Below are 24,881 nucleotides of genomic sequence, written 5' to 3'. Positions count from 1 at the left end.
GCAGATGCGGACGATCAAGACAGAGAATCAGGTAAGGTCTTGTTCTAGTCTTTTCTCTCTCCTTCCTTTTCAGGCACAGATCGCGATGACCAAGACAGGCGTGGCTGAAGACAGGACTGGAGCTTGCAGACACGGTGAGCGTTACGCTACAGGAGTGCAGAATAACACGAAGCATGTTCTGTTCTGCGGGCGTGGTTTAAATAGCTTCCCAGAAGTAGTTCCCAAGTAAAGTAGTCCCTTCAACCACACCCTATGAAATAGTCCCCAGGTAAAGTAGTCCCTTCAACCAGCCTCAGACTGGGCTGCACGTGGTTCTGTTACTCAGTAACCTGCCTTGCCTAAGAAGGCAGTATGAGGCCTGAGTCCAGGAAGCCCTTAGGCAATCATTTGGGGCCTTAAAGGTCCCCATGGGTGCCAGTACCCTGGGCAGGTTGGTCTGCTCCTGATGTCCGGGGCAAGCACCGTGACAGCACTCCCTCCCCAAGACCCCTCCCAAGGGGGTTTGTCTCGCTGGTCCAGGCTTGGTCGAGTGGTTTCGATGGAACTGGTTTACAAGACGAGGTGCATGAACATAGTTACTTGGCTCCCACAATCTTTCTTGTGGACCATAGCCTTTCCAGTCAACAAGATAGAAAAGTTGCGATTTGACCAACTTTGAGTCCAAAATGTCTTTCACCTCGAATTCTGGTTCACCATCTACCAAGATGTGTCTTGGTGGTTTCGTTATCCTAGTTCCTGGTTGTACTGGTTTCAAAAGAGAAACGTGAAATACGGGGTGGACTCACATGTTCAGAGGTAACTCCAATTTTACTGCCACTGGATTGATGATGGCTTTAATGGTGTATGGTCCCAAATACCTGGGATTAAATGTGTGGTTTCCTTTTAGTGGTATGTGTCTTGAGGCGAGCCAAACCTTGTGTCCGATCTGTTACCTTGGGGCTTCACTCCTGTGTTGATCTGCGGTTTTCTTGTACCTTTCCTTCACTTGCTTTAAATGTTCTGTCGCCTTTTTGAAGGCTTGTGTAATGGTAGTGTGTGAACTGCTTACGACTGGCATCTCCAAGTGTTGAGGTGGGTCGAGTTCAGAGGTTTGTGGATGCATTCCATATATTGTGTAGAATGGACTTTGCCCTGTGCTGGAGTGCAAAGAGTTGTTGTAGGCATATTCGGTTATCCATAAAATGTCCTTCCAGTTACCTTCCGTTTGGTGTAACATGCACCGTAGGTATTGCTCTAACGTTTGGTTGGTTCTCTCGGTTTGACCATCGGTTTGAGGATGGTGGCTGGTCGAAAGTCTTACATCAATTTGGGCCAACTGGCAACATTTTCTCCAAAACTGGGAGATAAACTGACTGCCCCGTTCCGAAACTAGGACAGAAGGGAATCCGTGTATTCGGACAACTTGTTCTAGGAATTATTTTGCCAGAGTTGAAGCTGAGGGTAAACCTTTTAACGGAATGAAGTGAGCCATTTTGCAAAATAAGTCCACTACCACTAAAATGGTGTTGAATCCATTACAGGGGGGAAGATCTGTGAAAAAATCGAGGGATAATATATGCCAGGGTGTAGGTGGTATGTCGAGGGGTTGTAGTAGACCTGATGGTATCTTTTTCGGGGCTTTGTTTTGTTCACAAATGCCACAAGATAGAACAAATTGTTTAATGTCTTTACGCCATGTGGGCCACCAAAAATGTCTCTTGATCTTAGCTTCAGTTTTTGCAATTCCAGGGTGGCCTTCTACTAAGGATTCATGGTAATTGGAAATAACCTGTTACTGCAGTTCCTTACTAGGCGTCCTTGAAAGTAAGGTAAATGATCAGTGATTGAATGATATTTGCTTTTATTCGACCAATCTTGTAAAGCTGTGGAATCTAGGAGATGCAAAATGTCCTTGTGGATGTCGTCCAGGGTTAGCGAGGTAGTTATCCCCAGAATTCTCCCTCCAGGGATTATGGGCACTGGGTCCAGATTCGAGTATGCTTCTTCCATTCCTATGCGGGATAGAGCATCTGCCTTGCCGTTTCGACAACCAGGTTGGTAAGTAATTACAAAGTCGTATTCCGCGAAGACTAACGCCCATCTGAATTGACGAAATGATTGGGCCTTGGCCGTCTTTAGAAATTGTAAGTTCCTATGATCTGTGATTACCGTAATGGTGTGTCTGGCTCCGAGGAGATAGTGTCGCCAAGCCTTGAATACTGCCTTGATGGCTAGAAGCTCGTTGTCGGTGACGGCATAATTTAATTCAGGTGCTGAGAACTTTCGTGACCAAAAGGCCACTGGGTGGAGTTGACCTGTCTCAGGGTCTTTTTGAGAAAGGACCGCCCCCATTGCCAAACTGGAAGCATCAGTTTCTACCACGTATGTGAGTTCTGGGCGTGGATGTTTTAAAACTTGGGCTGAGGTGAATTTTTGTTTTAGGTCTTTGAAGGCGTTTTCTGCTTTATCCAACCACTGAAAGCCTTTGTCTTCTGTAATAAAGATGTGATGGGATGTACCAAATGTGAGAAGACTGGAATGAATCTGCGATAGAAGTTTGCAAATCCAAGCATGCTCTGAACCCCTTTGATTGAAGTTGGTGAGGGCCATTTGAGGATGGCATCTACTTTCTGCAAATCCATCCGAACACCACTTGGGGTCAGGACATCCCATGGAACCAAAATCCAACATGGCACTTTGATAGTGAGACTGTTGTCAGCACTTGCGATTCCCAAGCGATTAGCAATAATGAAATGTGAAGCACATAAAAAAGTAACATGTAATGTAGGAAAGGGAAACGCATTTGCAGACAAAATTGTGAAACAAACTGCCACTGATTTGCACACAAAAATGTATGTCGAAAAAACAGGAGTGTCCTGCATGATAGAAAATTGAATTGAAACAGTTAAAAAGATACAAGCAGAAACTACTCTAGATGATATAAGAAAATGGTCTAAGTGTCCAGCAGAATTGGATTCTGAGGGTTGTTGGGTGGACAAACAAAATAACCGATGGATGTTGCCAAATGCCTATGTAATGGCAATGGTCACTATGGCTCACAGTCCGACACACATATGTGCTAGAAGAATGATTCAGCACCTGGATTCTGTATGACAGAATATGCACATCAGAAAAACTGCTGAAAGATTGGTTCTGAATTGCATGACTTGTTTACAACATAACATCGGGAAGGGAACAGTGACACCAGTAGGAAGTTTTGGCCCACCGTCCATGCCATTTGAAGTCATCCATTTTGATTTCATAGAACTGGAGAGGTGCCAAAACTATAAGTATGTCCTCTTAGTGGTCTGCACATTTAGCAAATGGGGAGAGGCCTATTCCCTAAAAGATTGTACAGCTATGTCCACAGCTAAATCCATGCTAAAAGAATACTTTCCCCGATTTGGACTACCCCGTGTCATATGGTCAGATAATGGGCCACATTTTATTGCGGTCGTGATATTGAAAATTTGCGCAGGTCTCCAAACTGATAAGCGATTCCGTTCGGCCAGACACCCGATGAGTGCTGGTTTGGTAGAACACCAAAACGGTATCTTGAAAAACAAGCTGAGCAAGATTTGCGCAGGGAGCAATTTGAAATGGCCCAATGCATTGCCACTAGCTTTATTGTGCATGCGAACAGCTGTTTGTTTGTTTTTATTATTTGTAATAAGAAAAGCTGTGTAGGCAAGGACTGGCCTCTCCCTATATGAAATTGTTATGGGGAGACCAGCCAATGCCTGGAATGTGCCCCGTCCGAAACATTGGAGGGATATTGAGTATCCATGACTTATTGATTACTGCCAACAGTTGACTCAAAACTTGCGTTTGATTCATCAGCAGGTGCAGGAGGCTCTTCCTGTCAGATATACAGGCCCAGTACATTGTCTGCAGCCGGGTGACTGGACTCTGGTGAAACATTTTGAAAGACAGTCTTCACTTGCACCGCGCTGGACGGGCCCTTTACAGATACTACTGGCCACGCAGACTGCAGTCCGAGTGAATGGCCGGAAACATTGGATCCACGCAACACACACGAAAAGAGTTCTGTTTCCTTTGCCACATGAGAAAGATTGATGATCCTGACGTCGAAAGCAAGACAGCTGCACCTGATCACAAAGATATCATCGCCAAATCCCTGTCAGAAGTACTTCCTAAGCCCGAGAAAGGGCCTGGGGAGATTGCAACGAAAATCGAAAGGCCAAAGTTGCCTCAACATTGTTCATCATCACTCATTGCATCGCGAATTGGCACTGATCCTGCATCTGGAAATGAGAGTGCATTGTTTATCGATCATACTGCACCTGGAGCTGTAAGGTACAATCTACGTTCACGAAATCAGGAGTGATCAGCTTTTGTTTCACCTTTGTTTCTGTCTCACGGATGGAGCTGGGAACGGAGGTCCAGGGAAAAGGAGCGTATGAGCTGTATCAGTTGAGAGCTCTGACACGCGGTTTCCCGGCTCTACCATTGAAAGTGAAGGTCTTTGCAACCTGGCACGGACAAGCGGGGGCAAATGGTACAGACACTATACAATTGATACTTGCTACTGCCTTTTTGGAGCTCTGTGAAGGTTAACATCAGCTTGCTGTCATCTGTAAGCAGGCTAACCTGTATTGGCCTGAACTTTTGTTGCTAACGTGTGTTGCTGTGGAGAACTTTTCCGACGAACACTGAAAAACCTTTCCTAAAATAAACATTATAGACGATGCCTGTATTTGCTCCTGCTCCCGCCTGCACCAATGCTGTTGATATTATAAATATTGACATTAAGCCTACCCCAAGAACGACTTGGTTTAGAAAGAATAATATGCTTTTGATTATGATACCACTTTGTATTTTGATTACAATGATCCCAATGTTTTGGTATCTGGAGACTATGCATCTCTTAAACTCTCTCTTGTCTGCTACCAATGCTCCTACAATGAGCTGCCCGGTACATGTGCTCTCCTATACTCTTCCATCACAAGAAGTGAAACATAGAAAAGAATATGATAATAACACATTACCGCTGATTATGAATATGACCCATGCTATCTTGAATAGGTCCAATTGTTGGGTTTGTTCCCATTTACCCCAGCACGGGGAAAGAGGAATCGGTTGGTATGTACATCCTTTGCCGCTTAATACTGCCTGTTATGCATCATTAAGAGCGCTATTTTTCGGAAAATTGAATGATAGTGTCACTGGACAATTTGATGGAACAAATATAAATGAATTTGAAAGATTGGTATTGGAACCGTTGGGTTGTTCTGTATTTACAAGCAAAAGCAAAATAAAACGGGTAACAACAAGTCCAATAGATAGACTTTCTAGGCCTTACCACTCCCTAATCACTTTTAAAATGGCTCCGGTAGGAAACAAACATGCTGTGCCTCCCTCCTATACTATTAATCATAGTCCACATTCTGTTCCATTTTGCTTATGGAAAAAGGGTTCCCATCCAGTGGGAACATTCACTAGATGTATGAATATTGCTGTGCTTGAACAAGAAGAGAAGCCATTTTATATAGGAGGTTCTGTTTATTTTATATGTGGAGATCAGGCCTATCCATGGTTACCAAGAATCTGGGAAGGGACGTGTTATTTAGGGATACTTTTAGCTGGTGTATTTCTTGCCAAAACGTCTGAAATAGCAAAAATATCTAGATCTCGGCCACAATGAGATGATACTGCAGGGCAGATTGCTGGGGATATAGCAAAATCATTTATACCATTTTGGGGACAAGCAATAAACTCATGGAATATAAGAAAACTGTCCAGGGTGTTAGAAGAAATGCTAAATGGAACAACTGATATACTCTATAATATGACATTGTATTTGTAAGTGACTCCTCCCCTACGATATTTGAACAATTAAGAAATTGCATGTCCTAAGCTCAAAATTCATGTCCCCACAGGTGGTTGGAATCTGAATATAAATTCATGGTTTTGGGAACTGCTATGATCATGGGGATGGAAACTAATTGCAATCTTGGTTATGATATTTGGAATCCTTATATGCTGCTGTTGTTGCATACAATGCCTGCTAGTCCTCTGCTCCCAAATTGCCAATGAGTGTGTACATGCAATTAGTACGAAACCTCCTCCTCGTATGATAAGTGATGGTACACAACACGAAAACGAAATAATTAAAGAATTTATGGCAATTAATATTTCTGATGATGATGATAGCGACATGGGTAGTTCGGAATTGGACACGTTGTCCGATGAAGACGCAATGTTTGGATGATGCTATTGGCTTAAGGCCAAAAGGAGGGTTTGTTAGACCAGAAAAGTAATCCCATAGTCGAATGGTACGTATAGTATGTTGGCCAGAAGCAAATTGCATCATGTGACAAACATCGCAATCCAAGAATCGTGAATGTAACCAAAGGGCTTCCATTTTGGGAAATGTCAGCCATTTGCTCTTTGCTTTTTCTGTTAAATGCTTTGCAAATATATTCTATGCTTTAGATTCGCCCACAGTGCGAGGCCACGGATTGAACGCTGAAATGCTAACGGAGACAGGAATGTCGAACTGTGCAGAAATACATTGTTTTTCTCTCTCACTAAATCCCTGAAGTCGAACAGAAGCCGCATCTAATCAGTAGTCCAGGTGCCGGTTTGTCTTGCAAGCACTGTTGTACAAGGCAGTTAAACATTAATTATATTCTCCTAGTGGTGCTCCTTCACGGAGAATGGTATTCTCTGCTTCAGAACTATCTGACCCTTAGCTCATGAGCCGTAAAACACAGATAACATAGTATGGAATGTTTCTCTGCTAAGAACAAGATATCCTTACCGAGCCAGAGCTCCATGTTCCCCATAACAGAAAGCTGTCTCTGCTGCTTTTGCTTGAATAACTATGTTTAGACTGAATGAAGACTTGTCATAACGTGTCATAATTGTCAATCGCTGAACGCTAGCCTGTATGACATGTATGAGGGCGGGTTGAATTGCTTTAACAAAAGAAAATGTATGATGTATATATATATTGCTGCTTGAGTGCTGTTCGCTCTCTCGCATCTCACAGTGTCTGGGAATACACGTCGTGAGGCGTTGAGACCCAGTCGGCCGACTGAGAAACTTTGAATAAAACCAGACTTGTTTGGAAAAGGAACCTCGCGTCTGACGTGTCATTTTAGTATATGGTTATTGTGCCTTAGTTTCCATATGCGGTCTTTATGGCCTAGCACGTGGAGCCGGCTGGAGATGGAATCTGATGAACCGGAGAGACAGGAGCGGGAGATGCGATTGTGCAAAACCGTGTCAGGTGAGGACCAGAGATGCAGGGGCTGAGGTAGGCTCAGAGAAGGTTGGGAAGTCCTTTGCACCCTCTGTGTCAGGTGCAAGTGGGATCTGTAGGGCACTGAAGCACTGGGGTCGTTGCAGACCAGAGGGAGGGAGAGCAGAATTCTCCCTGACCTCCGCGACAGAAGAGCGGGGCCAGTGGAAGTGGGAAAGACACAGTGAAGAAAGGAGCGAAGCTGACAGGAGCCGTCGTCTGAAGCCAGTGAGTGCAGATGGGAAACACGCATACCGGAGCACTCCAAAAACTGGCAATAAGCCTATCTTGAATGTCAGACATTGTGGAAACCATCATAAGTACTTTTGAATGCTGAAGCAAGTACTTATATTCTTGAAAGGAAGTGAAGATAGTTTCAAGGGTGAAACAGATAATTTCTTTAATACCAAACAAAGTGAAAGCATTATTGAATACCATACAGAATTAAAGCAACATGAAAGTATGATTAAATAAGCATTACTGAATGCTGCACACAGATAAAGCAAATTAAGAGAAGGTTTTGAATGGAATAAAAGCACTATGGTGCAGATGGCAGATACCACAGAGCAAGTTGATTGAGAAACCAGTATTTGCAAAGCAAGTTGATCGAAATACAAATGTTGGCAGAAGATAATTCCAAAACAAGTATTTTTCACTGTCATGGGAAAGCAGAGGACACATTTTGCAAAAGCAAACAAAAAGGGGTATCGTTTGCATGACCTGTGATGGGTGGACTCTGTGGTCTGTCAACTGTGCCTGGACCGAGGGAACCGCTGCATGGAAGCAGTATTAAAAAAAATAACCGCCAAGAAAGGGTTATTGTTTACATGACCTGTAATGGGTGGACCATGTGGTCTGTCAACTGTGACTAGATGAAGTGCCCTGCATGAAAAGCAAGTGAAAGAAGGAATCAATAGTGTGAATAGCTAGAAGGGGTAAGTCACTGGAAAAAGACTTGCGTTGTAGCAGATGTTCATTGTTGAACCACAGACATCACCCTGGGGAAGAGGGTTGGGGAGGATCCCAATCCTTTGAAAACTGTTTTGTTTGAACTAAGGGAACGGAACCCCAAGACTGTGTGGATCTGTCTTGAACTTGGGGGAAGGGAACTCCAAGAGTTTTGTGGAACTTGTAAAGGGGAGCTGAAAGTAAGCCATGAGCTGGAAGAAGCTCAGAACTTTGTATGGAACACTATTTCATTTATTGTTAATACCCCCAAACATTGTCTAGCTTTAGTTGTAAGGGCAGGTATATGTTTTGGACACAGACTGACTTTTAAGTTGGACTCTTTGACTCAGACTGTCCTTAGTTTTTCTAGGTAGGGAAATCCCACCTTAGCTTACGGCAAGCTAGGCCTTCATACATCCTGACATTTAAGTAAAATAAAGTTTGTTTGAACTTTGAATCTGTTGTCTGTGTCTTGCTTCATGATGCCCTCACAAATAGTGTCAGGGTGGAATATGGCTCAACCAATATAAGTTGGATGACCCGAAACTTGGAAAAGCTAAGTGCCAGAGCATCAGACCCTTCAGTAGCCACAACAGGCTCTATTGGGTTTGATATCTGTAGCAGTAGGGACATGACTATTCCTTCAGATGAAAGAAGACTGATACCTACTGATTTTATCCCAATTCCACCCCCTAATACCTACATCAGATTACCCCCTAATACCTACATCAGATTGGCACCCAAATCAGGGCTGGCATGGAGGCTCAGAGTTGATTTATTAGCTGGAGTTATAGACCCACACTTCAGGGGTTATGTTAAGGTGTTGTTACAAAATCATGGGAATCACCCATTCCAAATTCATCAGGGAGATAAAATTGTTCAAGGATTACTTGAGAAGGCCATGTCCCCTAGGGTTAAGGAAGAATTTGAGGAGGAGAAAACAGATGAAGGAACCCAAGGCTTTGGAGAGGTTGATGAAACATTCAATGGCCCTTCTAATCCCAAACGCAGAAAAGCTAGAGAGGATGAACCCGAGACACTTTCAGATTTAGCCTTTGCCCAAAGGAATGATCCTTTGTTAGCTGAGGCATTTTTACAAGTTGTATCTGAGCCAGATGGTTGTGAGAAAGCGGGACCTTTTTCCTTTTTAAGCAAGGACTTAAATATATAGGAGATACCACTTCAGAGGGCATGGTGAAAACAATGTTGGTTATCCCTAAAAGTCAAAAGCAGGTGCTTCTAGAGATGGCCCATTCACATCTAATGGGGGGCCATTTGGGACAATTCAAAACTCAGGCCCAAATAGCGAATACAATCTACTGGTCCGGAATCCATGCTGACATTAAACATTTAATTCAATCTGTGAGATCTGCCAGAAGACCAGCACAAATATGCCTCCACCAGTCCCCTTAAATCCGCTACCAATAATTGGGATTACATTCTCTCGGATAGGTATGGACATTGTAGGGCCCCTGGAAAGCTCCAAACTGGGAAATAAATACACACTAGTCATTGTATACTATGCTACAATCTACCACGAGGCCTTCCCCTTGAGAGCCAACACAATAAATCCTGAAACACATGCTTGCTTTCTTTTCCTGAGTAGGGTTTCCGAAAAAGATATTCACTAGCCAGGGCTCTACTTTCATGAGTAAGCTTATGGGGGACGTTAAACAACTGTTGCATATTACCACACTACACACATCAGTGTATCATCCCCAGACAGATGGCCTTGTGGAGAAATGTAATAAAACTCTAAAAACAATACTTACTAAGAACTGGGATCAGATGATACCCTGGGCTTTGCTCGCAGTCAGGAAAACCCCCGGCATCTACAGGATTTCCCCTGTTTGAACTCCTTTATGGATGAGAACCTCGGGATGTTGTGGACATGCTGAGGGAAGCATGGGAAGAAAGGAAAGAAGCCCCAATTCCACTCTCCCAAACTGCAACTAGGCTTAAGGAATATATGACCGCTGTTAGATCTTCAGTACAGACTCACATGGTTAAAGCACAAGAACAACAAAAGACCTCTTATGATAAAAAAGGTTTCTTTGAGGTAATTTTCCATAGATCAAAAGGTGTTGCATTGTTGCCCACTTCTGAAAATAAGCTTATATATATATCTAAGTGGCATGGAACATATGAGGTTCTGGAACAAATGGGCCAGTGTAATCGTAAGATTGCACAACTGGACTGCCGTCTTAAAACCCAAGTTTATCATATAAACCTGTTAAAAGAATGGCGAGAAAATACTTTGGAATCCCAGGCTGTAATATTATCCTGTCTATTACCAGAAGACATGGATAACAACGCCTTAATTCCCCCTGATGTTAGAAACAATCAAAAGCAAGACCTGTATGACCTGATACGGCAGTTCTCTGACCTGTTTAGAGAGGCGCCCGGCAGAGTGAACAATATCTATCATCATATTCGCACTCCTATAGGCAAAGCAGCACATTTAAAACCATACCGATTACCGGAAGCAAGAAAATAGACCATCATCCAGGAAGTTAAAAACATGCTTGAGGCTAACATCATCAAACCTTCTAATAGTCTTTGGTCCTACCCTATCGTGTTGGTGGCAAAACCCGATGGAAGTTGGATGTTTTGTATAGACTTTAGAAAGGTGAACGCCTTTGACGCTTACCCAATGCCCCGTATCGACGATCTGATTGACCGGCTGGGTAATGCTGTCTACCTTTCAACAATAGATCTAACAGAAGGGTATTGGCAAGTTCTGTTGTATGGCCCTGATAAAGAGAAAACTGCCTTTGCTACTCCCATAGGAATGTTTCATTTCACATTCCTGCCCTTTGGTCTACATGGTGCTCCCGCAACATCTCAGAGGCTGATAGACAAAATCTTGCAGCCATACTCGGATTCTTGCAGAGCCTATACAGACAACATTGTGACACATAGCAAGACATGGGAAGATCACTTCTACCTCCTTTACACAGTCATGAGAGGGTTAAGGAAAGCAGGGCTAACCGCTAACCCCAGAAAATGCAAGCTGGCATTATCTGATGTTAAATATTTGTTTTTTGTGGGTATTGGTACTGTCCAACCAAAGCAAGACAAAGTGAGAGCTGTTCTTGATACCCCCACTCCAAAAAGCAAAAAATATCTGAGGGCCTTTTTGGGCTAATCAGTTACTACCGCAGATTTATTCTGAATTTCTCCAGCAAGACAGCAAAATTAACTGACAAATTGAAGAACATTGAGCCCCAAAAGATCAGATGAGAAGAGGAAGATGAAATTTGTTATACGACCTTCAAACAAACCCTATGCCAGAGCTCCATTCTGAAAGTGGCCAATTTTTCTAAGGAATTCATCCTTCAGACTGACACGCCCTTAATGGGATGAGGAGCTGTCTTATCACAAAATCATGACGGCTTGGAAAACCCAATTTTGTATATCAGTAGAAAGTTGTTTCCCAGCGAGAAAAACTACTCAGCCATAGAATTGGAAGCACTGGAAATCAACTGGTAGGTTACGGTTAATAACTGGCCACTGCCCTTTGGTATGGATTAGTCAGAGAAAGAAGTCCAGCCCTCGGGTAATGCAGTGGTTCTTGGATCTCAACCTTTTTGCTTCACAGTAGAACACTTGGGGGGCCAAGAGCAAGGTAACAAGGCCTTCCTCTCCCGGTTTTTCTGTGAAGCAACCCGGTCCAACCCGCATAGGAGAAGGTTATGTGAGAAACCTGAGGGTATCCTCATACTTACTCCCCTTGGAGTATTCTAGTACTGAGACGAGGAAGAGGCCTGCAGAGTACTGGATTGATCAGGCATGCCACTTTAACTATGGTCAGGCAATTGAATTAAATTATCACCAGCTGTGGCCACTTGGTAAGCCCAACGGATATAAAAATGCAGGCTTTTCATCAGGGAGGGAGTCGCACAGCCGGCTGGAACGTGGAGCCGGCTGGCGCTGGAATCTGATGAACCGGAGAGACAGGAGCGGGATATGCGATTGTGCAAAGCCGTGTCAGAAGAGGACCAGAGATGCAGGGGCTTAGGTGGGCTCAGAGAAGGTTTTGGAGAGGATAACCACAGGTGAAACATGGTTTCGAATGGATTGTGCCCTTTCGCGTATTCCTCATCTTTGTTATTCGTATCTCGCCAGCTTTACTGCTTCAGCAAAACATTTTCTCGGCAGAGGGCGCTGTGCATGAGGTTTTGGCCTCAATGTCCCTCAAGGGACGCCATGGAGTGTCAACGTTATCAGTAGTATAATTAACTTGTGCACCGCCCGTTGGCTTCATTTCCGTTTTTCTGAAAGCTTTCGCTTCGAGTACAAACGGCTCGCTTCATTTTTATGTTGAAAAATGTCTTTTTCAACCCCTGCAGCCCCAAAGTCGGGATTTAAGAAATGTTACGACTGCGGGTCGAAGATGTCAATAACCAGTCCTCACTGTGTCTGCCTGTGGTGTCTGGGTTCCGGGCACCGTACCGATGACTGCATATCCTGTCAGTCCATGACACATGACAGAAATAGCTCTCCGGGAACGCAGAGGTAAACTACACTCAGCGTTAACGATCAAAGCGGTCCAGGTCAAGGAGTCGATCGAGGCAGTCTTCGTCTTCAAAGAAGGCAAAGACGAGATGCCATAGGTCTCCCTCTTATTCATCGGATTCCTCTACCGAGGTAATCAGGTGCCCGACTAGGACGGATTCCCCACGTAAGTGGGACGCCTTTAGAGTGGAAATGATGCAGCTCTTTTAGAATGTGGCCTCAACACCCTCAAAAGAATCACGCAAGAGCCATGCCCCGGTCGCTCCTCCGGACGACTCAAGGAAGTCAAAGACTACTTCATCAAAGTCGAATAGTAAGTCAGCTCTTCGTTGAGATACACAACCCGACAAAAAGAAGTCGAAGGTATCGACTCGAGAATCAAGTTCATCTCTGATACAGTCAAAAAATGTTAAATCGTCAAGGCCTTTGACGTTTTTGTCGACGCCATCGGTGCCAACCTCTTCTACGCCAAAATCGAGGGCGATCCTAGTAAATCAACCCCTTTTTCGAAGCCGTTTTTGACACCGTTGACAGAATCTTCGATCCCATCGAAGCCCATGCCGGTTCAGGAAAGAGTCTTTAAGCCTGCACCAAAAAAATACGTTTTTTAAGTCCATGTCCTCCATTTATGAAGAGGAAACTGCTTCTGATGAGGAGACCTCACCATTTGGGGTGCAGTTTTGTGCTCGAAATGTACCTGAAGAGCTCATTGACCCATAGTCAAGGATGAAAGACCTCAGTGACTCCCTCAAGTCTGCTAGTGGACTCGACACTTCACCAGAGTTGGAGTTTGGCAGGCCTGACCCGTCAGAACATGCTGATTCAAGTTACAGGAATCTTTTGAACAGAGTTACAGAGTATATGGGTGGAGTAGGGCTTACCCAGCATATGAGCAGGATGATATGATGGACATCCTGGAGCAGGGACCTCAGAAGGACCAAATTTTACTCTTCCATAAGGCATCTGGACCTGCTGTGAACAGGAACTTCTCGAGGAAGTATAGACCCTCTAGCAGCGATCCAGACTATCTCAGCAAATATGCTACTCCTGAGTGTTTAGTAGTCCAGGCTGCTACTTCAACCAAACAATCTGCATATCCCTCTATTCCCCTGGATAGAGACGATAAGAAGGTTGATGCATGGGCTTGCATGGTCTTCATATCAGGCAGCATGGCTGTTACGCTCACCTGGTCTCCACAGGGGCGTTGAACGAAGCTGGACTGCAGCGGTCTCCACCAACGTGACTCGTAGTGAAGTGATGACTGCCTGCACCCGGCCCACTCAGTTTCGTCTTTGTGGCATGAAGGAAGATTTGCCTAAAAGGTTGAAATGGTATGTTAACTAGCCGTAAGAAGGAGGGCCAATTTTCACCTCCCGTGACCTTGTTTTGCTCCCTTCCACTATGTCTCACCTTAATGTTATGATTGGCGGGCTCTCTATTCTGCGACTGTATGCAGGGGTGCGTCGAGATACAGGAATCCAGTTAACTTCACTGATCCTGTAGGTTGAGTGTGGAGTTCCGGACAACGATGACTCTGAGGTAAGTCTTTATGCCAATACTCAATAGATTGGATTGCTTTAGAGTTCAGGTTGCCAAAAGTTCACTCCTGTGCTTTTTCTTGCAGATTCCCCTTTAGGATGCACCAGATGAAAAGCGACTCCTCTCCAGAAATGGTGAGTAGAATGCCAAGGCAAGTGTCTATATTTGCACGATGCAATAACATCTAACATGCGATATTGTTCTTCTGTGCAACTAATCTGCTGTCCCTCTTCTATTCTGCAGGTGCGGTACCTCCGGAGCGAAGATCGTGTGATGGTGACTCATGGAACCGCAAGCGAATGCAGATTCAGGTGAGTAGCTTTGCTGCGTGAGATTGAATGTCTTTAGAGATGCGCAGCTCACCTGCTGTTTTCTTTTCCTTTCAGCAGGTGCGGCAGCTCCGGGACGGCGATCGCATGCGTGGGCCTCGTTGGATAACAGGAACGAACAGCATTCAGGTGAATATCACGCTGCGCGATGCTCAACGTCTTTAAAGTGGTTCTTACTCTGCGCGGTTAAGCTGTTTTTTCTTTTTCTGCAGATGCGGACGATCAAGACAGAGAATCAGGTAAGGTCTTGTTCTATTCTTTTCTCTCTCCTTCCTTTTCAGGCACAGATCGCGATGACCAAGACAGGCGTGGCTGAAGACAGGACTGGAGCTTGCAGACACGGTGAGCGTTACGCTACAGGAGTGCAGAATAACACGAAGCATGTTCTGTTCTGCGGGCGTGGTTTAAATAGCTTCCCAGAAGTAGTTCCCAAGTAAAGTAGTCCCTTCAACCACACCCTATGAAATAGTCCCCAGGTAAAGTAGTCCCTTCAACCAGCCTCAGACTGGGCTGCACGTAGTTCTGTTACTCAGTAACCTGCCTTGCCTAAGAAGGCAGTATGAGGCCTGAGTCCAGAAAGCCCTTAGGCAATCATTTGGGGCCTTAAAGGTCCCCATGGGTGCCAGTACCCTGGGCAGGTTGGTCTGCTCCTGATGTCCGGGGCAAGCACCGTGACAGCACTCCCTCCCCAAGACCCCTCCCAAGGGGGTTTGTCTCGCTGGTCCAGGCTTGGTCGAGTGGTTTCGATGGAACTGGTTTACAAGACGAGGTGCATGAACATAGTTACTTGGCTACCACAATCTTTCTTGTGGACCATAGCCTTTCCAGTCAACAAGATAGAAAAGTTGCGATTTGACCAACTTTGAGTCCAAAATGTCTTTCACCTCGAATTCTGGTTCACCATCTACCAAGATGTGTCTTGGTGGTTTCGTTATCCTAGTTCCTGGTTGTACTGGTTTCAAAAGAGAAACGTGAAATACGGGGTGGACTCACATGTTCAGAGGTAACTCCAATTTTACTGCCACTGGATTGATGATGGCTTTAATGGTGTATGGTCCCAAATACCTGGGATTAAATGTGTGGTTTCCTTTTAGTGGTATGTGTCTTGAGGCGAGCCAAACCTTGTGTCCGATCTGTTACCTTGGGGCTTCACTCCTGTGTTGATCTGCGGTTTTCTTGTACCTTTCCTTCACTTGCTTTAAATGTTCTGTCGCCTTTTTGAAGGCTTGTGTAATGGTAGTGTGTGAACTGCTTACGACTGGCATCTCCAAGTGTTGAGGTGGGTCGAGTTCAGAGGTCTGTGGATGCATTCCATATATTGTGTAGAATGGACTTTGCCCTGTGCTGGAGTGCAAAGAGTTGTTGTAGGCATATTCGGTTATCCATAAAATGTCCTTCCAGTTACCTTCCGTTTGGTGTAACATGCACCGTAGGTATTGCTCTAACGTTTGGTTGGTTCTCTCGGTTTGACCATCGGTTTGAGGATGGTGGCTGGTCGAAAGTCTTACATCAATTTGGGCCAACTGGCAACATTTTCTCCAAAACTGGGAGATAAACTGACTGCCCCGTTCCGAAACTAGGACAGAAGGGAATCCGTGTATTCGGACAACTTGTTCTAGGAATTCTTTTGCCAGAGTTGAAGCTGAGGGTAAACCTTTTAACGGAATGAAGTGAGCCATTTTGCAAAATAAGTCCACTACCACTAAAATGGTGTTGAATCCATTACAGGGGGGAAGATCTGTGAAAAAATCGAGGGATAATATATGCCAGGGTGTAGGTGGAATGTCGAGGGGTTGTAGTAGACCTGATGGTATCTTTTTCGGGGCTTTGTTTTGTTCACAAATGCCACAAGATAGAACAAATTGTTTAATGTCTTTACGCCATGTGGGCCACCAAAAATGTCTCTTGATCTTAGCTTCAGTTTTTGCAATTCCAGGGTGGCCTTCTACTAAGGATTCATGGTAATTGGAAATAACCTGTTACTGCAGTTCCTTACTAGGCGTCCTTGAAAGTAAGGTAAATGATCAGTGATTGAATGATATTTGCTTTTATTCGACCAATCTTGTAAAGCTGTGGAATCTAGGAGATGCAAAATGTCCTTGTGGATGTCGTCCAGGGTTAGCGAGGTAGTTATCCCCAGAATTCTCCCTCCAGGGATTATGGGCACTGGGTCCAGATTCGAGTATGCTTCTTCCATTCCTATGCGGGATAGAGCATCTGCCTTGCCGTTTCGACAACCAGGTTGGTAAGTAATTACAAAGTCGTATTCCGCGAAGACTAACGCCCATCTGAATTGACGAGATGATTGGGCCTTGGCCGTCTTTAGAAATTGTAAGTTCCTATGATCTGTGATTACCGTAATGGTGTGTCTGGCTCCGAGGAGATCGTGTCGCCAAGCCTTGAATACTGCCTTGATGGCTAGAAGCTCGTTGTCGGTGACGGCATAATTTAATTCAGGTGCTGAGAACTTTCGTGACCAAAAGGCCACTGGGTGGAGTTGACCTGTCTCAGGGTCTTTTTGAGAAAGGACCGCCCCCATTGCCAAACTGGAAGCATCAGTTTCTACCACGTATGTGAGTTCTGGGCGTGGATGTTTTAAAACTTGGGCTGAGGTGAATTTTCGTTTTAGGTCTTTGAAGGCGTTTTCTGCTTTATCCAACCACTGAAAGCCTTTGTCTTCTGTAATAAAGATGTGATGGGATGTACCAAATGTGAGAAGACTGGAATGAATCTGCGATAGAAGTTTGCAAATCCAAGCATGCTCTGAACCCCTTTGATTGAAGTTGGTGAGGGCCATTTGAGGATGGCATCTACTTTCTGCAAATCCATCCGAACACCACTTGGGGTCAGGACAAACCCAAGAAATTCGACCTTGGTAGTGTGAAAGAAACATTTTTCCAATTTGGCATACAATTTATGTTGCCAAAGTTTTTCAAGTACAGCACGAATGTGCTTCACATGGTCTCGTTCAGAAGATGAGTACGCCAGGATATTGTCAATGTACACAACGACACAGACATCAATTAGCTCACAAAGGACATTGTTCATAAAATATTGAAACGCTGGCATTACAAAGCCCAAAGGGCATCACCTGATATTCAAATAGGCCGTACTTGGTACGGAAGGCGGTCTTCCATTCGTCCCCCTTTTTAACTCGTAAGAGGTGGTACGCCCCTCTGAGATCCAACTTAGTGTAAATACAAGCATCCTTTACTTGGTCCAGCAGTTCTGGGATTAGAGGCAGGGGATACCGTTTTTTTACAGTTACTTGGTTTAATGCGTGGTAGTCAATACAAGTTCTTAGATCTCCTTCCTTTTTAGGGACGAAGAATAAGGGCGAGGCCGCCGGGGACTTGGACGGGCGAATGAAGCCGTTAGCCAGGTACTGATCTAAGTATTGCTTTAAATGAAGATTCTCGGGTTCAGTGAGAGCGTAGATTCTACTGCATGGAATTTGAGCTCCAGGTATAAGATCGATCTGGCAATCATATCGTCTATGAGGTGGTAAAGCATTGGCTAGGTCTTTCTGGAAAACATCCTGAAAATCCTGGTAATCCTGAGGTAGAAGATTTGTTGGACTCATGACTGTTGCAATTTTCTTGATCTGAGATTCTTCCGGATAACAAGTATGAGCACATTCTGAGAAGGTCACTCTCTTATCATGCCAGTCTATGCAAGGATTGTGTGTTTCTAACCACGGCATTCCCAGAATTATTTGGAATTGTGGAGCCTTGATTAAGTTGAACACAGTGGTTTCTCAATGCCCATCTTGGCCCAACAGTGTCATCTCCATCGTTGAGTGAGTTACAGGACCTGAAGCAATCTCCGTTCCGTCGACTGTGGTGACTAAATCATTTGTGGTGTTTTCGCAAAGAGAAATATTCATCCTTGTAGCCAATTCCTGATCCATATAGTTGCCTATGGCTCTGCTGTCGATGTAAGCTCTGACTGCAAGCATACGAGATGGTTGCTGGTGACTAATAAGGATCATTTGTTAGGCTAGATGCGAGGTCTGGGAGGCCTTCTTCTCGCTCGACGAGCTGTTCCACAATATAAGCAACATTTCTGCTGCCTTCTCTTGTCTCTTTCTGTTTTGGATAACGGCCCCTGAACTCCTCCAATTTGCATGGGCTCGGACGTATCTGTACCTTTGGAGCTGTTTTCTCTTAGTCGCACCAACACCGATTCTCAAATCTAGCTGGGTCAGCCTTCCGGTTCTGTAGTCTGTGGTCCAGCTGAACCACCAGGTCAATGTACTCAGCACAGTCTTGAGGTGGGTTGACCACTTGCGCCAAAACGTCCTTTAATTCGCCTCTCAACCCACGATGAAATAACGTAGTTTTGTTTGTCTTCGGGCCAGCTGGTTTCCACCACCAATCTATTAAAAGTTGCAATGTAAGTTAACAGGTCCGGATGCCCCTGGCGTAGGGACAGAAGTTTGTTATCTAAAGCTTGGCCTTGGGAATGTCGGGCAAACAATTTCTCCATGTTCCGCTGAAATCCCTGGAAATCTCTGAGAAGGGAGTCATCTTGATTAACTAGTGGTATGGACCAATCTGCAGCACTGCCGCTGAGGTATGACAGTACAAAGGCCACTTTTGATTGATCATTCGGAAAGGCTCCAGGCCTACATAGGGAGTGTAGGCGGCACTGGTTCATAAAAACTGCGAACCGCTTAGGGTCTAACGCAAAGCGTTCTGGTGTAGCCAAATGTATGGCTCCCGGTAGGACCACCTGCACTGGGTTGCTTGACTGAGTTGGGGCTGATGCCCCCAATCCAGGTAACGGCATATGGCCAGCTTGGGATTTGAGTAGTTGTCTGGCGAGGGCGTCCGTACGCTCTTTTGCCACAATCAGTTCTCTTCTTAGAGCATTGGCTTCTTGTCGAGCTGAATGTACCTCAGCTCTGAGTTCCCCCAGAAGCTGGGCTAATTAGTCAGACTCTGAGGTTTCCATGGCACCGTCGTAGAGGTTTGTGTAGAGTCTTTGAGTTCTTTTACGCTCACCTGGTCTCCTCAGGGGCGCCGAACGAAGCTGGACTGCAGCGGTATTCACCAATGTGACTCATAGCGAAGTGATGACTGCCTGCACCCGCCCACTCAGTTTCGTCTTTCTGGCACGAAGGAAGATTTGCCTAAAAGGTTGAAATGGTAGGTTAACTAGCCGTAAGGAGGAGGACTGACTTTCACCTCCTGTGACCTCCTTGTGCTCCCTTCCACTATGTCTCACCTTAATGTTATGAATGGCGGGCTCTCCATCCTGTGATTGTATGCAGGGGTGCGTCGAGATACAGGAATCCAGTTAACTTCACTGATCCTGTAGGTTGAGTGTGGCGTTCTGGACAACAATGACTCTGAGGTAAGTCTTTATGCCAATACTCAATAGATTGGATTGCTTTAGAGTTCAGGTTGCCAAAAGTTCACTCCTGTGCTTTTTCTTTCCGATTCCCCTTTGGGATGCACCAGATGAAAAGCGACTCCTCTCCGGAAATGGTGAGTAGAATGCCAAGGTAAGTGTCTATATTTGCACAATGCAATAATGTCTAACATGCGAAAATTGTTCTTCTGTGCAACTAATCAGCTGTCCCTCTACTATTCTGCAGGTGCGGTGCCTCCGGAGTGAAGATCGTGTGATGGTGACTCGTGGAACCGCAAGCGAATGCAGATTCAGGTGAGTTGCTCTGCTGCATGAGATTGAATGTCTTTAGAGAGGCGCAGCTCACCTGATGTTTTCTTTTCCTTTCAGCAGGTGCGGCAGCTCCGGGACGGCGATCGTGTGCGTGGGCCTCGTTGGATCGCAGGAACGAACAGCATTCAGGTGAGTATCACGCTGCGCGATGCTCAATGGGCCTCATGGTGCTATTTGTCCCATGACTAACTCCCATACCGGTACCGAGTCCGAGTCTGACCGATTTCAATGGGGATTTACCGGTCCATTCCGACCCTAGAGGGACCGGTAAGTCCCCATTGAAAAATCCATTCCCCGTTCCCCTTTGAGCCCCCATAGAGCTCAATGGGAATGGGGAAGTAGCTAATAACGGTACCGCAATTTGCGGTACTGCTATTAGCTCTGAAGTCCCTTAACGGGTCCCGTCCATAGGTCAGACCAGGCGTTAAGGGAGGGACCCGCTAAGGGACCTTGGAATAGGGTGCAAAGGGATTACTGGCACCGGTGTCCTTACCGGTGCCGGTAATCCCTTTGCACCCACCTCGGAATGAGGCCCAATGTCTTTAAAGTGGTTCTTACTCTGTGCCGTTAACCTGTTTTTTCCTTTTCTGCAAATGCGGCCGATCAAGGCGGAGAATCAGGTAAGGTCTTTTTCTATTCTTTACTCTTGCCTTCCTTTTCAGGCACCGATCGCGGTGACCAGGACAGGCGTGGCTGAAGACAGGACTGGAGCTTGCAGACACAGTGAGCGTTACGCTGCAGGAGTGCAGAATAACGCGAAGCGTGTTCTGTTCTGCGGGCGTGGTTTAAATAGCATCCCAGAAGTAGTTCCCAGGTAAAGTAGTTCCTTCAATCACACCCTATCAAATAGTCCCCAGGTAAAGTAGTCCCTTCAACCAGCCTCAGACTGGGCTGCACGTGGTTCTGTTACTCTGTAACCTGCCTTGCCTAAGAAGGCAGTATGAGCCTGGCGCCAACGGTGCCAGGACTGAGTCCAGGAAGCCCTTAGGCAATCCTTTGGGGCCTTAAAGGTCCCCATGGGTGCCAGTACCCTGGGCAGGCTGGTCTGCTCCTGATGTCCGGGGGCAAGCACTGTGACAATGGCCTTGAAGTCACTAACATTACCTGCACCTTGGCTAGATTTTCTTAAACCCTGTGGAACTGTGTTGCCATGGTGGCTGATCACATCCCGTAAGGTGAGGAAAGAGACGGCTTCCTGAATTTAAGTTAAGGATGGCATGGAGGCGATGGGAGAGTGTCTCCAATCAGGACTGGATACTGCTGGCAGCAACAAAACTGAAGTACTTTTCTTCCCCTCCAACGACCTTCCCCATCCCTCTCCTCCTCCTTTCATTCATTTTCCTCCCTCTAATCTTACTTTCTCTCCCTGCGCTCGCAACGTAGGCATTCACTTCGACTCTTCTCTCACTTTTTCCCATCATATCTCTCTCACCTCTCGTGCCTGTGCTACCACCTCTATAATATTTGCAAAGTCCGCCCCTCCCTCACTTTCCATGCTACTAAACATTTAATCTCCTCCCTTATCTTCTCTCACCTCTTCTATCGCTCCTCCTTACTCTTTGGTCTACCTACTTCATATTTTTCCCCCCTCAAATCTATCTACCACTCTGCCTTCCGTACCCTCTGTCTCCTCACCTCCCGTGACTCCATCTCTGCTTCCCTATCCTCCATTGGCTAGCTTCCCTTTCACTCCCAACTTAAATTTCATTTTCTCTGCATAGTCTTCAAATCTCTCCATGATCTTGCTCCCCCTTATCTCTCTTCCTACACTCCCTCTCACTCCCTTTGTTCAGCTGACCACTTCCTCCTCACTGTTCCTCCCTCCCCTTGTGCCCCTTCTCGTTTCCGCTCCTTCCAACTCCTTGCCCCCCTCCACTGGAATTCCCTACCTCTCTCAATCCGCTCTATCCCTACCTTTTCCTCATTTCGCACGTCCCTTAAATCTATCCTTCTCCATTCCCCGCCATGATCCCCCTTCCCCTCCTTGCTCCCCCTCCCCCACCCTTTCCCTCTTCCCCTTAATCCTCTCCCTCCACTTCCCTCTCCATCCCTTCCTCACCCTCACCCCTTCCTTTGTCCTTCTCCTCCTCCCACCCATCCTCCCTCTTCCTCCTAGCTCTAGTCCACTTCTCTCCCCCTTCCCTTCTGTCTAATTGCTCTACATACTGTTTTGTTGGTCTGATTCAAATTGTAATTTGCTTCTACTGTTACTATTATTTTGTTATTGTTAAATGTATCCTGGTGTTGTTAAAATGTACAGCGCTTTGGTGTAAAGCGCTATATAAACTTAATGAAAACAAATAAAATACAATACCTTGCCGGAGAGCAGAACACAGCGGCGGACGTTCTGAGCAGGCAGAGCACAGTCTCCCACGAGTGGGAACTAGCTCAGGAAGTCCTTCAAGAGATCTTCACCCTTTGGGGAACCCCTCAAGTGGATCATTTTCGCGACCGGTGTCGATCGGAAATGCGAATAGTAATGCTCAAGGGAATTCCCTCCAAAAGGAGCTCTAGGGGACGCGTTCGTAGTGGACTGGGAATTTCCTCTCCTGTACGTGTTTCTTCCAGTCCCTATGATTCGGCATGTATTCAGGAGGCTGAGAAAGTTCAGGAAACCCCTGATCCTAATTGCCCTAGATTGGGCCAGGAGGACGTGGTACCCGGACCTCCTGGAGATGTCCATCTGCCCTCCAATACGTCTTCCACAAAGGGAGGATCTTCTCTCGCAAGAGGAACGTCGGGTTTTCCATCCAGAGGTCGTCGAGACACTCAGCCTTCACGCGTGGTTTCTGAGAGGCTGATATATAAGGATTGGGACCTCCTTGATGACGTAATGGAGATTTTTCTTTCGGCCAGAAGGCCAGCAACTAAATCCTTGTACCGGTGTCGGAATAAATTCAGTAACTGGTGCAAGGACAATAATGTGGACCCTTTTCAATGTGACACTCCTATGGTGCTTTGTTTCCTGTTACATTTGGCTAATTAGGGCTCCGGATTGGAACCATAAAAGGATACCTGGCAGCGCTTTCCATTTTTAAGCGCTCCTCTGAAGAGGTCTCCCATTTCAAAATGCCTTTAATTGATCAATTTCTGAAAGAACTCACTAATGTGTACCATCCAGTCCCATTTCATGTCCCTGCTTGGGATGTAAACCTTGTGTTAAAATGTCTAACTTGTATTCCTTTTGAGCCTTTACATTCCTGCCCGTTAAGGCTATTAACCCATAAAACTGCACTTCTTGTGGCATTAACATCATCCCGCAGGTTAAGTGAGTTGCAGGCTCTTTCATGCAAGCCTCCTCATACTACGTTTCAAAAGGATAAAGTAGTCCTCAGAGTGAAACCATAATTTCTGCCGAAAGTAGTCTCTGACTTCCATTTGTCGCAGAAGATAAAACTCCCAATGGTCTACCCTCCTCTTCATTTGGGCAAAGAGGAAGAGAGACTACATAGGCTGGACCCAAATAGGGCTCTAAGCTTCTACGTTGCAAGAATGACAACATTTCGTCACGATGATCAATTTTTTGTGGGATATGCTGGACCTAAATTGGGCTTGGCAGTAAATAAACAAACCATATCCCGGTGGGTCACTCAGGCTATTGGAGAGTGCTACAGAATTGCGGGAAAAGACCTGCCAGAAGGGCTTCAAGCTCATTCCACGAGGGGCCTGGCAACTTCTGCGGCTCTTCAAATTGGTGTTCCTATAATTGACATCTGCTCAGCGGCGACTTGGGCGTCAATTCATACTTTTGTTAAGCATTGATGCTTAGATGCCTCTTCCACTCAAGATTTTTTTTTTTTATTTAAGGCAGTCCTTCATTCCATTCACAATTAATTTAAATAGTACTCCCTCCTCCAAATTGTCACTGCTTTGGGAGTCTATCAAAGATGAGAAATACGTGGGAGGACACAATCCATTTGAAGAACAAGTTACTTGCCTCTGGTAATGTTCTTTCGACTGGATGTTCTTCCCAACATACCCCATCGTACAATTTACGTGAATTACACTCTGTGTTTCCTGAGAGCTTGCGGTCTGTGGTACGCCTAGTTAGTTCCGCGATTGATGGAATGAAAAGACAGAACTGAAGCCAACGGGCGCTGCATGAGCTATTTATACTACTGATGATGTCGACATTCCACAGCGGCCCTCGAGGGACATCGACGCCATGACATCATGCACAGCGCCCTTTGCTGAGAATTTTTTTTTTACTAGCAGCTAGGCTGGCGAGATACGAATATATATTCTTTGGACAGTGTCTAGCTAGATGTCCAATCTCTTTACAGGAAAAACAGACCAGAGGAGGTGATTTGCCTCCTTTTGCTTCCTCCCTTCTGCTTTCATCTTTAGGTCTTGGATCAGGTTTCTTGATATCGACTCTTTCTCGAGGCATCCCTTCCTTGACTCTATATGACCAGCCCTTGTTTATCAACTCCCTGGGATGTAGGGAGATGGATGGGATTATGATCTCTTCGATCTTCCCATCAATGGACTGGCTGGAAGTATTTAGCTGCATCCATGTGGTTTTGTGCAGTCTCAATGGCCATGGCTAGGATAAGTCGATTTAATTGAAGGACAGATTTTTGCAAAAAACGGGGGTAAGGAATTTGTATATT

This window comes from Ambystoma mexicanum, chromosome 14 (assembly GCF_040938575.1).
Source record: "Ambystoma mexicanum isolate Mex_15411 chromosome 14, UKY_AmexF1_1, whole genome shotgun sequence".
Classification (NCBI taxonomy): Eukaryota; Metazoa; Chordata; class Amphibia; order Caudata; family Ambystomatidae; genus Ambystoma; species Ambystoma mexicanum.
Note: the sequence above shows the minus strand (reverse complement) of the source record.